This window comes from Ranitomeya imitator, chromosome 9 (genome assembly GCF_032444005.1).
Source record: "Ranitomeya imitator isolate aRanImi1 chromosome 9, aRanImi1.pri, whole genome shotgun sequence".
Taxonomy (NCBI): Eukaryota; Metazoa; Chordata; class Amphibia; order Anura; family Dendrobatidae; genus Ranitomeya; species Ranitomeya imitator.
In genome coordinates, this window is record NC_091290.1 from 39,785,452 (window position 1) to 39,798,144 (window position 12,693).

Consider the following 12,693-nt stretch of genomic DNA (forward strand, 5'->3'; position numbering starts at 1 on the left):
TCCATAAGATTCAGGGCAGCGCCTGAATCCACAAACGCCATGACAGAATACGATGACAAAGAGCACATTAAGGTAATGGACAAAAGGAATTTGGACTGTACAGTACCAATAACGGCAGAGCTATCGAACCGCCTAGTGCGTTTAGGACAATTAGAAATAGCATGAGTAGAATCACCACAATAGAAACACAGTCTGTTCAGACGTCTGTGTTCTTGCCGTTCTACTTTAGTCATAGTCCTGTCGCACTGCATAGGCTCAGGTTTACTCTCAGGCAGTACCGCCAGATGGTGCACAGATTTACGCTCGCGCAAGCGACGACCGATCTGAATGGCCAAGGACATAGACTCATTCAAACCAGCAGGCATAGGAAATCCCACCATTACATCCTTAAGAGCTTCAGAGAGACCCTTTCTGAACAAAGCCGCTAGTGCAGATTCATTCCACAGAGTGAGTACTGACCATTTCCTAAATTTCTGACAATATACTTCTACATCATCCTGACCCTGGCATAAAGCCAGCAGATTTTTCTCAGCCTGATCCACTGAATTAGGCTCATCGTAAAGCAATCCGAGCGCCAGGAAAAATGCATCAACATTACTCAATGCAGAATCTCCTGGTGCAAGAGAAAACGCCCAGTCCTGTGGGTCGCCGCGCAAAAAAGAAATAATCAAAACCTGTTGAATAGGATTACCAGAAGAATGAGGTTTCAAGGCCAAAAATAGCTTACAATTATTTCTGAAGCTCAGGAACTTAGTTCTGTCACCAAAAAACAAATCAGGAATCGGAATTCTTGGTTCTAGCATCGATTTCTGATCAATAGTATCTTGAATCTTTTGTACATTTACAACGAGATTATCCATTGAGGAGCACAGAGCCTGAATATCCATGTCCACAGCTGTGTCCTGAAGCACTCTAATGTCTAGGGGAAAAAAAAGACTGAAGACAGAGCTAAGAAAAAAAAATGATGTCAGGATTTCTTTTTTCCCTCTATTGGGAATCATTGGTGTGGCTCCTTGTACTGTTGTGGCTGGCAATCAGGCAACACAGCGTGCAGTAATCAGCGCACATACAGAGATCTGGCAATAACCAAAAACAATAGGACGAGCTCTGAGACGTGGAATCTCTGTAGACTGCAGTACCTAATCTATCCTCACACAACTATAAGCAGCAGTGGATTGCGCCTAACAACTACCTATGCAACTCGGCACTGCCTGAGGAGCTGACTAGCCTGAAGATAGAAATACAAGCCTGACTTACCTCAGAGAAATACCCCAAAGGAATAGGCAGCCCCCCACATATAATGACTGTTAGCAAGATGAAAAGACAAACGTAGGAATGAAATAGATTCAGCAAAGTGAGGCCCGATATTCTAGACAGAGCGAGGATAGCAAAGAGAACTATGCAGTCTACAAAAAACCCTAAAACGAAAACCACGCAAAGGGGCAAAAAGACCCACCGTGCCGAACTAACAGCACGGCGGTGCACCCCTTTGCTTCTCAGAGCTTCCAGCAAAAGTTAAAAGCAAGCTGGACAGAAAAAACAGAAAACAAACTAGAAGCACTTATCTAGCAGAGCAGCAGGCCCAAGGAAAGATGCAGTAGCTCAGATCCAACACTGGAACATTGACAAGGAGCAAGGAAGACAGACTCAGGTGGAGCTAAATAGCAAGGCAGCCAACGAGCTCACCAAAACACCTGAGGGAGGAAGCCCAGAGACTGCAATACCACTTGTGACCACAGAAGTGAACTCAGCCACAGAATTCACAACACTAGGCCCAAGTAAGTAAGTAGGCTAAATGCAGTTCAAAATTGGTAACAGGAGTACACAGGCGCTATAGCTTTGTTCAGCGGAGGAGGACAACTGTTATGAGAGGCTCACACAGACTTAGTAGGCCTAAAATAAAAAAGTAGTCAAAATGCAGTTCAAAATTGGTAACAGGAGTACACAGGCGGCATAGCTTTGTTCAGTGGAGGACAACTGTAATAAGTGGCTGACATAGTTAGTAGGCCAAAATAATAAAGTGGGCTAAATGTCAGCCAAAAAAATGTTCATAAATAAACAGGTGACATAGCTAGGTACAGGGTTGGGCTCCTCTGCTGAGTAGTAGACAGTGGTAGTTGGCGCAAAGTATTAACTGGTCTAAATGGAGGCCAGGACCCCTGTATATTTTTACTATCATCTATCATTTCAACAAATTTGTACTGGCAGTGCCATTGAAGGATTTAACAGCACAGACTACACAGTGGTGGAGCAGGGAGAGCTAAGTTTAGCAAGTGGTAGAGCACTGTTCGAGCTGGGGGGGAACATTCTCTCGTGGGCGACGGTACTGGCACAGGGCCCCTCATATTACGACGGTGTGTCTGACGCTGGTTGTGTACCACCACCATCAGAGACACTTCATTGTACTATGAGGGACCCTGTGCCAGTGCCGTCGCCCAAGAGTGGGCACACCCACCTGTCCAGGCAAACGGCACTCGCACGGGTGCTTGTGCCAAGTGGTGACCATGACCCTGTGGGGGGAGTCAGCCCATTTAGGGAGGTATAAAAATGGCCTATGGTGGACATTCAGCAGCTACAAATGGAGGAATTGGAGCAGTCAGTAAAAGGAGGCCAAAAGCAAGACATTTTTCAGGCAAGCTACGTGTCAGCAGGGGAAGGTGGGGCAAAATAATTTGAAATCCATGATTGGTTCATTTTAATGAAGGTTAGATCATCAACATTCTGGGTAGCCAGACGTGTCCTTTTTTCGGTCAGTATTGAACCAGCAGCAATGAAGGCTCTTTCTGATAGCACACAAGAAGCAGGGCAAGCGAGCTCCTGTAATGCATATTCTGCCAATTCAGGCCAGGTGTCTATTTTAGATGCACAGCAATCAAAGGGGAATGACCTGTGAGGGACAACATCGATATGGGAGGAAAAATAGTTGGTAACCATATTGGACAAATGCTGTCTCCTGTCACTTTGAATTGATGCAGTAGTACCTGTCGTGTCTGCGGTCATTGCGAAATCACTCCACAACCTGGTCATAAAACCCCTCTGTCCAACGCCACTTCGGCTTTGTGCACCTCTAACACCTCTGCCATGTTGCCCCCTACGGCTCGTGTGTGAACCATCTCCGCCGCTGTGTGCTGGGAATGCCTGAACCAAACGATCTACAAGAGTTGCTTGTTTGGTAGCCAATATTTGCTCAAGGTTCTCATGTGGCATGATATTTTGTAATTTTCCTTTGTATCATGGATCCAGGAGACAGGCCAACCAGTAATCGTCATCGGTCATCATTTTGATAATGCGGGGGTCCCTTTTTAGGATACGCAAGGCATACTCAGCCATGTGGGCCAATGTTCCAGGTGTCAATTCACTGCTTGTGCCGGGTTGAGGAGCACTTTCTTGCAAATCAACATCACTTGTGGCCCGCAAAAACCCTGTACCTGACCTTGCAACGCCACCAGTTTCTATTGTCCCCTGAGAAGCATCCTCCTCCCATAAATATTCATCCCATCATCATCCTCCTCCTCCTCTTTGTCCGCCACCTCATCCAGGAGTGTTCCCTGACCAGACAATGTCTGACTGTCATCAAGGCTTCCCTCTTCCTATGCTGCAGATGCCTGCTCCTTGATGTGCGTCAAACTTTGCATCAGCAGACGCATTTGTGGGATGCTCATGCTTATGATGGCGTCGTCTGCACTTACCAGCCGTGTGCATTCCTCAAAACACTGAAGGATTTGACAGAGGTCTTGGAGCTTCGACCACTGCACACCAGACAACTCCATGTCTGCCATCCAACTGCCTGCCCGTGTATGTGTATCCTCCCACAAATAAATTACAGCACGCCTCTGTTCACACATCCTCTGAAGCATGTGCAATGTGGAGTTCCACCTTGATGCAACGTCGATTATTAGGCGGTGCTGGGGAAGATTCAGCGATCGCTGATGGTTCTGCATGGAGTGTACGGGCGACCGGCGGATGTGCGAGCAAAGTCTTTGCACCTTCAGAAGCAGGGCTGGTAACTCCGGATAATTTTTCAGGAAGCACTGCACCACCAGGTTCAAGGTGTGAGCCAGGCAAGGAATGTGTTTCAGTTCTGAAATGGCTATGGCAGCCATAAAATTCCTTCCGTTATCACTGACTACCTTGCCTGCCTCAAGATGTACACTGCTCAGCCATGACTGCGTTCCTTGCTGCAAGTACTCAGCCAGTACTTCCGCGGTGTGTCTGTTGTCGCCAAACAATTCATTTGTAGCACAGCCTGCTGACGCTTACCACTAGCTGTTCCATAATGGGACACCTCGAGTGCAACACTGGCAGCTGCGGATGGAGTTGTCGTGCGACTGCGCTCTGTGGACGAGCTTTCGCTTCTGGAGGAGGAGGAGGGGTGGCGAACGCCTACAGCCGACTGTTTCCTAGACCGTGGGCAAGGCAGAACTGTCCCACTATGGCTGTCCCCTGTGGACCCTGCATCCACCACATTAACCCAGTGCGCCGTGATGGACACGTAATGTCCCTGACAATGCCTACTGGTCCATGCATCTGTTGTGAGGTCCATGTTTCTACTGACTGATTGCCTCAGTGCATAGACAATGCGGTCTTTGACATGCTGGTGGAGGGCTGGGATGGCTTTTCTCGCAAAGAGGTGTCGACTGAGTAGGTCATAGCATGGTACTGCGTAGGCCATCAGGGCTTTGAAAGCTTCGCTTTCAACCAAACGGTAGGGCATCATCTCTAACGAGATTAGTCTAGCAATGTGGGCATTCAAACCCTGTGTACGCGGATGAGAGGATGAGTACTTTCTTTTCCTAACGAGAGTCTCTTGTAGGGTGAGCTGGACTGGAGAGCTGCATATGGTGGAACTAGCGGGGGTGGTGGTGGACATGGCAGATTGAGAGAGGGTTGGTGATGTATTCTTGATGTTGGCCTACCTACAGTGTTTCCTACCAAGAACCTTGTGATTCCCTGACTGCTTTGGCCTTGCGACGATACCTCAACATTTTCTGCTGCTGGTGGTGTCCTAACCAGTGGGCTTACTGTGAGGGAAGCAATGTATCGTTGCTGACTACCTTCATTCTGAGCAGGTGCACCAACGGTACTGGACGTTTGGTAGTTAGTCCAGGCTTGCAAGTGCATGCTGGTTAAATGTCTATGCATGCACGTTGTATTTAAATGTAGGAGATTCTTCCCTCTGCTAAAGGTCTTTGAGCACTTCTTACAGATGACTTTGCACTGATCATTCGAATCTTGGTTAAAAAATTGCCACACTGCACTCTTCCTACTATGGATTACCTTTTCAGGCATTGCACGCCGTGCTACTTTCACCGGATGGCCACGCTGTCCTAAAACTGTTTTTGGTTTTGACAAACATTTTTGGCCAGATACGGGCCAGCCAGATGAAAGCAGTTGCGATGTAGATGGCTGCTGCGGATCATCCTCCTCCGCTTCCGAGCTACTGGCAGCGACACCCTCTTCCCCCAATGGCTGCCAATCTGGGTCAACAACTGGGTCATCTATCACCTCCTCTTCAATGTCATGTGCACCTTCCTCTGTGTCACCGTGTAAGGTGCTATAGCGTTCGTGACGGGGCACCATAGTCTCATCAGGGTCAGATTCTGGCTCAGTACACTGCGAGGGCAATGCAGTGATCTGAGTCAATGGAACAGCATAATAATCTAGCTGTGGCTGTGCATCAGTGCACTCCATGTCCGATTCATCTTGTAATGGGCTTTTAACAATTTCCCTCTCTAACCCAGGCACGGTATGTGTAAAGAGCTCCATGGAGTAACCTGTAGTTTCGCCTGCCGCATCCTTCACTTTTGGTTTGGGTGAAGGACACAAGGAAGCGACTTGTTCCTGACCGGGACATCCACTGACGACTCGCTGCTTTTAGATTTCGAACCTTCTGAAGAAGAGGCGAAAGAGCTAGAGGCTGAGTCAGCAAGGAAAGCCAAAACTTTTTCCTGCTGCTCCGGCTTTAAAAGCTGTTTTCCTACTCCCAGATAAGGGAGCCTTCGAGGCCTTTTGCAGCCAGACAATAACACTGGCTCAACACCTCAAGCCTTTGGTGCTATTGTGCTTTTCCCACTACCACCAGATGCTCCACCACCACCATCAGTACCAGCTGGCAACGACCGCCCACGGCCTCTTCCACCAGATTTCCTCATTTTTGGAAAAATCTAACCAAAATAACAACCGCTATATGGTACTGTGAAACAAGGTAGAAGGTGTATATAAACTTGTGGAGAATTTAAATCTCCCTTTTTTTGGGAGGGGGGGGGGGGGGAGACTGCAACAAAACTCAGGCGTAGTGTATGACACTACACAATGTAAGTGGCAGAACGTGGCTGGAAGATGTACGACAAACTAACAGAAATGTGACGTAGATCCACTTAGTGCCAATTTAAATCTCCCTTTTTTTGGGGAGAGACTGCAACAAAACTCAGGCGTAGTGTATTACACTACACAATGTAAGTGGCAGGACGTGGCTGGAAGATATATCAAAAAATACAAGGGCTGTAGTACAATTTCAATCTCCCTACAATGATCTCAGGACAAGTATGGCAGCAATAAAAAGGACTGCTGCACACAAAAGTGTGGATAAATAAATAAGAGAACTGTGCAGAAAGGAGCAACAGGATTTTTGCTTTTAAAAAAGCAGTTGGTTTGCACAGCGTCGTACAAACAGCAATGCAGCTATCAGGGAGCCTTATAAGGCACGTTTTTTGGCGATTTGAGTACACAGCAAATCCCAAAACAAGTGGTACTTGAGATAAAATATTTTTTATTAAACACAAAATTAAAAATAACGTGCAGTAACAAAAGGTGCTGGATCCAGAAGAGAGGGACACATAACCATAGGAAAACCACCAAATTATTATTACACTTCAATTTACCTATGTAGAGAAAAGGCTTGCTACCACATGCTGAGACTACAAAATATGTCCCATAGGGGAAAACAATAAACCATGCTGCCCATGTGAAGAGTGATATCTCTATGCCAGACAACTGTGCTAAATGACAGCAGGTAAGTATAGTATGGTACAATAAACCCCTGTAACAAAAATAGTTCTCATGTGGGTAAAGTTCCGCAAGATAAAGTGATAAAAGTTTACGAATAAAAGAGAGAAAATAGCATATGGACGGAACTGCCCCAACTAAATCCATAATCTTCAGGAAAGCCGGTACTAGAAAGCTATATCATGTCAGCAACAGCCATGGCAAAAAAGATATCGGGTGCAAAACCATGAAATAACATATGTGTCCCAGGTAGCAAAAGAAAAAAGCAGGATGCACTCACCAATCTTCAAAGTAGCAAATTTTATTGAGTCTTCACAATTAAAACTTCATGGCCGGGGGAGAAGAAAAGGAGCTCGTGCGAGCAGGGGATGTGTCCTGTCCTATATGGGGGACAGAGAGAAGAACTGTGAGGACATTATCAGACGCCATAGGCAGTAAGGGACTACATACCACCATGCTAGAAGGAAGGCTTTAATCTCCACCTGGAAAAGAGGACTCCCAACTTGCCTCCAAGCCGGCCGGACCCTGCTTGTCCTGTGATCTGGTGCCCTGGACTGCGGTTGCCTGAAGCTACAGGTAAAAGACTGCAAACCTGTGTCCTCGTTCATCATCACACCTCTCACCATCTTCATTTGTACACCAGGAGCCCTGGGGACCTACTTCACCTGTGGGAAGGTATACCATCTAGCTGCCATAACATCACCCCAGAGGACCCTTTTAAGCAGAGTCGGTCCCTATTGACCGAGAACCACAGGTGGCGTCATGAACAATAGACTTTATCACCAAAACCCCTTAAAAGACCTTTCCCCTTTAATTGGATGCCCAGGGCCACAGACTGGGTCGCAGCCACCGTGATATCCCCTTTAAGACCGGACCCGGTACCGAGTACCACACGGCCCAGGCGGGCGACTCAGAGAGTCTTGAGAATATCCGGATGCTCCTGGGGCATCGTATGGCGTACCTAAAAGAAGTCGAGCAGCTAAGAAGTGAGGGGGAGCAGATCAATATAGAGCAGCAGGAAATGGCAAACAGGTTGCCGCAACACTCATCTCGTGGGATAGAGAGGTAAAGAGGTTCGCTTAAGACTTGAAAACCTCAAGCTGAAGCTAACAGTGGACATAGAGATAAATGGAAGAACTGCTCTTCGGACAAAAAAGACCATGGCAGAAATGGCCAACAGAAAGATAACAGGAGGTGTCCTGATGGAAGAGTTAGGAGCAATGATGCCTCAGTTAGCTCAGGGCTGAGTGACCTAAGTAGGAGACCCTGTAGCGGACGACATGACAAAGAGTCAGACCAGACAGAACGTATGGGTGCAAGGGAATTATGCCTACATACTGACCGATGGAGGCGGGGAAGGTCTAATAGATTTTTGACGCTGAAACATGAGGCAACAAAGTCTGATAGACAGGGAATGGGGTGACAGTGCACTATGTCCCGGAAGTATTTCGCTGTGTTCCGGGACATAGTGCGCAGTAATGCTTTTCGGCTTTGCCCGCAGTTGGGCAAAGCATACTGCGCGTGCGCGAGCGAAGATTGCATTGTGCATGCGCAAACTATGGAGGACAAGTACTCTAATTCTTAAAGGGACACTGTCACCTGAATTTGGAGGGAACAATCTTCAGCCATGGAGGCGGGGTTTTCGGGTGTTTGATTCACCCTTTCCTTACCCGCTGGCTGCATGCTGGCTGCAATATTGGATTGAAGTTCATTCTCTGTCCTCCATAGTACACACCTGCGCAAGGCAAGATTGCTTTGTGCAGGCATGTACTACGGAGGACAGAGAATGAACTTCAATCCAATATTGCAGCCAGCATGCAGCCAGCAGGTAAGGAAAGGGTGAATCAAACACCCGAAAACCCCGCCTCCATGGCTGAAGATTGTTCCCTCCAAATTCAGGTGACAGTGTCCCTTTAAACATATTGCGGACAACAGGGACGGATGAGGTGGAGAAATGAAGACGAAACGCCGCCCATCGGACCGGAAAAAAGGTATATAAATATCCCGCCAATTTGAGGTGACAGGTTCCCTTTAAAGTGGAATAGTGTGTCTGTTCTTGAGTGTGTGATATATTCTGTATATATATATTAGATAGAATAAAAAGCCGGCAATTCAGCAGCCACATAGTGTAAAATCACAGCAGCAGCTGACAGCATAGAATAGATGGATTACATACAATAAATACACATAGAATAGCTAGATACACAGATGTATTAAAGGAGTTGGTGTTATTCGTTTAATTAAAGGACTTTTTCTGGATGTCTATGTTTTTATACAATGTGACAGTGGGGTTAGTAATGGGGGCATCTTATTGATGCCTCTCCATTGCTAACCTTGGGGCCTGATGTCACCTGACAATACAAAGGTGGCATCAACTCCCCCAACTATTACCCCACTTGCCACCGCCACAGGGCATGTAGGAAGAGCAAGGCTAAGTTCGAGAATTGAATTCATAATCGGATTGCATTCGTCCGATTTCATAGCAAGTGAGAATGAGCCCTAATTCTGAGCTACTCCAACCCTTTCCACAGGACACTGACTCACTTTCCTATTTGTGATGCTCCGTTCGTACACCTATCCAGTATTAGGCAGTTTTGTTTTGTTCATTTTGCAATGCCACCAGTTTTCTCCAGATAAACCAAAACTCTAATAAAAGTAAGTTTCTCTTGTTTTGACTCAATTCTTATCCAAGCACTTAACAAACAAATGCTGAACTTATAGAAACAACTCACAGCCGACAATTGTCCTGGGGGTGATCAATGCTTCCTTTCATTGGTTGCCAAAATGTGGTGGGGAAAAAACGTGAATGAACAGGCCCATCTGTTAACCCAGCAATGAGCAAGAGCACAACCAGTGCCAAGTATTATTAACTATCGAAATAGTCATTGTCTGCATTCATAATCATGTCTTGTAAAGCGGCTTTATCTGGTCAGGCACTATATCATGGACCCTTCATCACTGCCTTCTTCATAGACTTAAGCAGCGCAAGGTTCCGTGTGTCCAAATAAAAGGGGGTTCTCTTTTCTAGTACATAAGCTACAGTTATAGCAGAGGTGAATTCATTCATTTAAAGAGGTTGTCTGGGATTTTAACTTTGGCTTATCCTTAGGATAGGTAATCAATGTCTAATCGATGGGGGTGCGACACTCACACCCACGTATCAGTTGTTCCCGATGTCGGCACAATTGCAGAGTGGCCAAGTACTGCACATCTGTGCCCTTTTCAAATCAATAGAGGGTGGATGTGTAGTATCCGGCTGCAGTCACTATTCTGTAGATGTTGCTGTGCTGCTCAACAACTGATCAGTTGTGGGCCGATACCAGGAGCAGCTGATCAATCGGATGCCAGGTGTCACACCCAAATGGGTCATACATTTATGTTCTATTCTAGAAATCGGCCATCAATGTTAAAATCCTTAACAATCACTTTAATAGGAAATGCTTTTTTTAGAGGAGCTATTCTTTTCCTTAGGGTTCATTCATATGTCCATTTTTTTTCACGTACAAGAAAAATGGACTGAGTTTCAGCAGTCTTTATACAGCTTCTCTGATCAGTCCATGAAAATGAATGGTATCTGGATGCTAAAAAAAAAAATCCCTAAAAAAAAGACGCTTCAGGAAAAAAAACGGCGTTTTTGGAAGCGTCTTCCTTTTCAAAAGATTCAACGGGGTCGTCCTCCTGGAAAAGATGTCGTATGCAAATAACCTAACTCAACAGTGACCTTGAACTCCGTACAATATATTAACGTCATAGCATTTATCTGTTCTATTAATTAATTTACAATATATGTAGGAGTTGTGGAGCTGAGGGTCTGCTCCCTGACACTCTAAAGGGTAAAATGAATTTGATATTCATGTATGTTATAAAAGGATAACATTCACTGGGGCTCAGTTAGGTTAGGCAGGGCTAGCTGTAATGGCCGGCCTAGTTTGGGAGGGGGAACTGAGAGTTAGTGTCAGGATCACGAAGTCTGAGACAGCTGAGGGACAGTAGTGTGAAGTGGCAGCAGAAGTCTCATGAATTGGGCTGCTAGGGACAACGTAGGCTGCTAGTGACACAGTGGGCCTAATACTCTGGATTGCCAAGAATGCCCTTCCGTGTGATTCTGTCTACCGGCTTGGGGAACCTCGAGATGGATGTCGTCACTTCGGGCATCTAGGCGCATGCAGCTTGTGAAGCTACAGGGAAAGATGGACTCAGACTACATGGGGCGGAAGGTATTGCAATCTGGGTGCACTGCTAATGATGGAAAAGACTTCCTAGTGCTAGTGAAGATAGAAAGAGGTAAACTCTACCCATACCGAGAACTAGGGCGAAAGTTGCGTCCGGTACCTGTGGGAAAGATGACAACCCATTGGGCCTTATCCCGTAAGCTTGTTTGTAAAGTCTGCCATTCATTAAGTAAAAGTTAGACTGTTTATACAAATCTGGTGTCCCCTGAATTGATTGCTGCTGAGGTTCCAGAAGAGGAAAACTTGAAGCCAATGGACGCCTGTAGGCCCAAAGTAAGTGTGATGCACCCCCCACACAGCAGCCCACTGGGACAAGGACAAGTGTTATTTGTAGAGTGCCTGAGCGAGTGGAAGCAGCAACTTGCTCACAACTACCTTGCATGGGCACTTTACATATTCACACAGTGATTCCCTTGCAGCTTAATTCTATACTCACTGGCAATGAGTAAAACCCTATATAAACCCTTTTAATTAACCCTTTCAATGGCTGATAATCGGCCTAATCTTACTGTTTCATACAGTGTTAAGAGGTAATGGTGATGACAAGGTGACTAGTACTATGTACACTTCTGAAACAAAATAAAGGGAACACATACAAAACTCAGTAGTCACGCTGTTCTGTCTGTATCTGGTTTTCGGCGTGACAATACATGTCTTTGCTTTAACCCTTTGCTCCTTTCCCCCTAATTTGAGCTGGGATACTGTTAGCTGTTACCTGTATGGAGCCTTCTCAGTTCCCTGCTCTGCTGCGCAGCCGTACATGGGTGGTTAGGTCTTTGCCCTGCTGCATGACCATCCGCATGTGCGGTCCCTGGTTGCCGCTGTGGAAGCTGTCCTCAGGTTGCGAGGTCATTTGCAGCTGGTGCATGACTTTCCACGTGTGTCAGTACGTGCAGTCACAGCCTGATGCCCTGAGCCTCAGTTCCTGCACTGATTGTGCTGTAATGGTTTCTGTTTGTGCTAATGGCGTGCGCAGCCACACCTCCCCTGCTTTTCTCAGGGTTACGGTGTGTACTTCAAATGCTGTCCCCAGCCAATTACTGAGGGGCAGCTCCTATATAAAGTTCCCCTGCCCTATGGGCGAGGCCTGAGCTACTCACAAAGCTCCTGAACTGTGCTATGTGTGTTTGTGTTACTGCACCTCTCCTGTCTATGTTTTGGTACCAAAGTCCTTGCCTTGATTCCTATTTTGTCCTGTTCTGGCGCCTGTCCTGGAGGCGGTATATCCAGGCCGAAATCCTTGATCCTGTACCTGTCCTGTACCTGAACCTGTCTGAACTGTCTGCTGTGATTATGTTCCTGGAATCCATCTGCATCTGGAGCCTCACACCCTGTGACTTTGAGTCTCTTGTAACCAGTGTTTCTGCTGAGCATCTACTACTCTGTGCTCTGACTACCATGCTGTGTTAACCCCGTCTCACCCACGTACAGGACGGCGGCGCTTGCACCATCACTC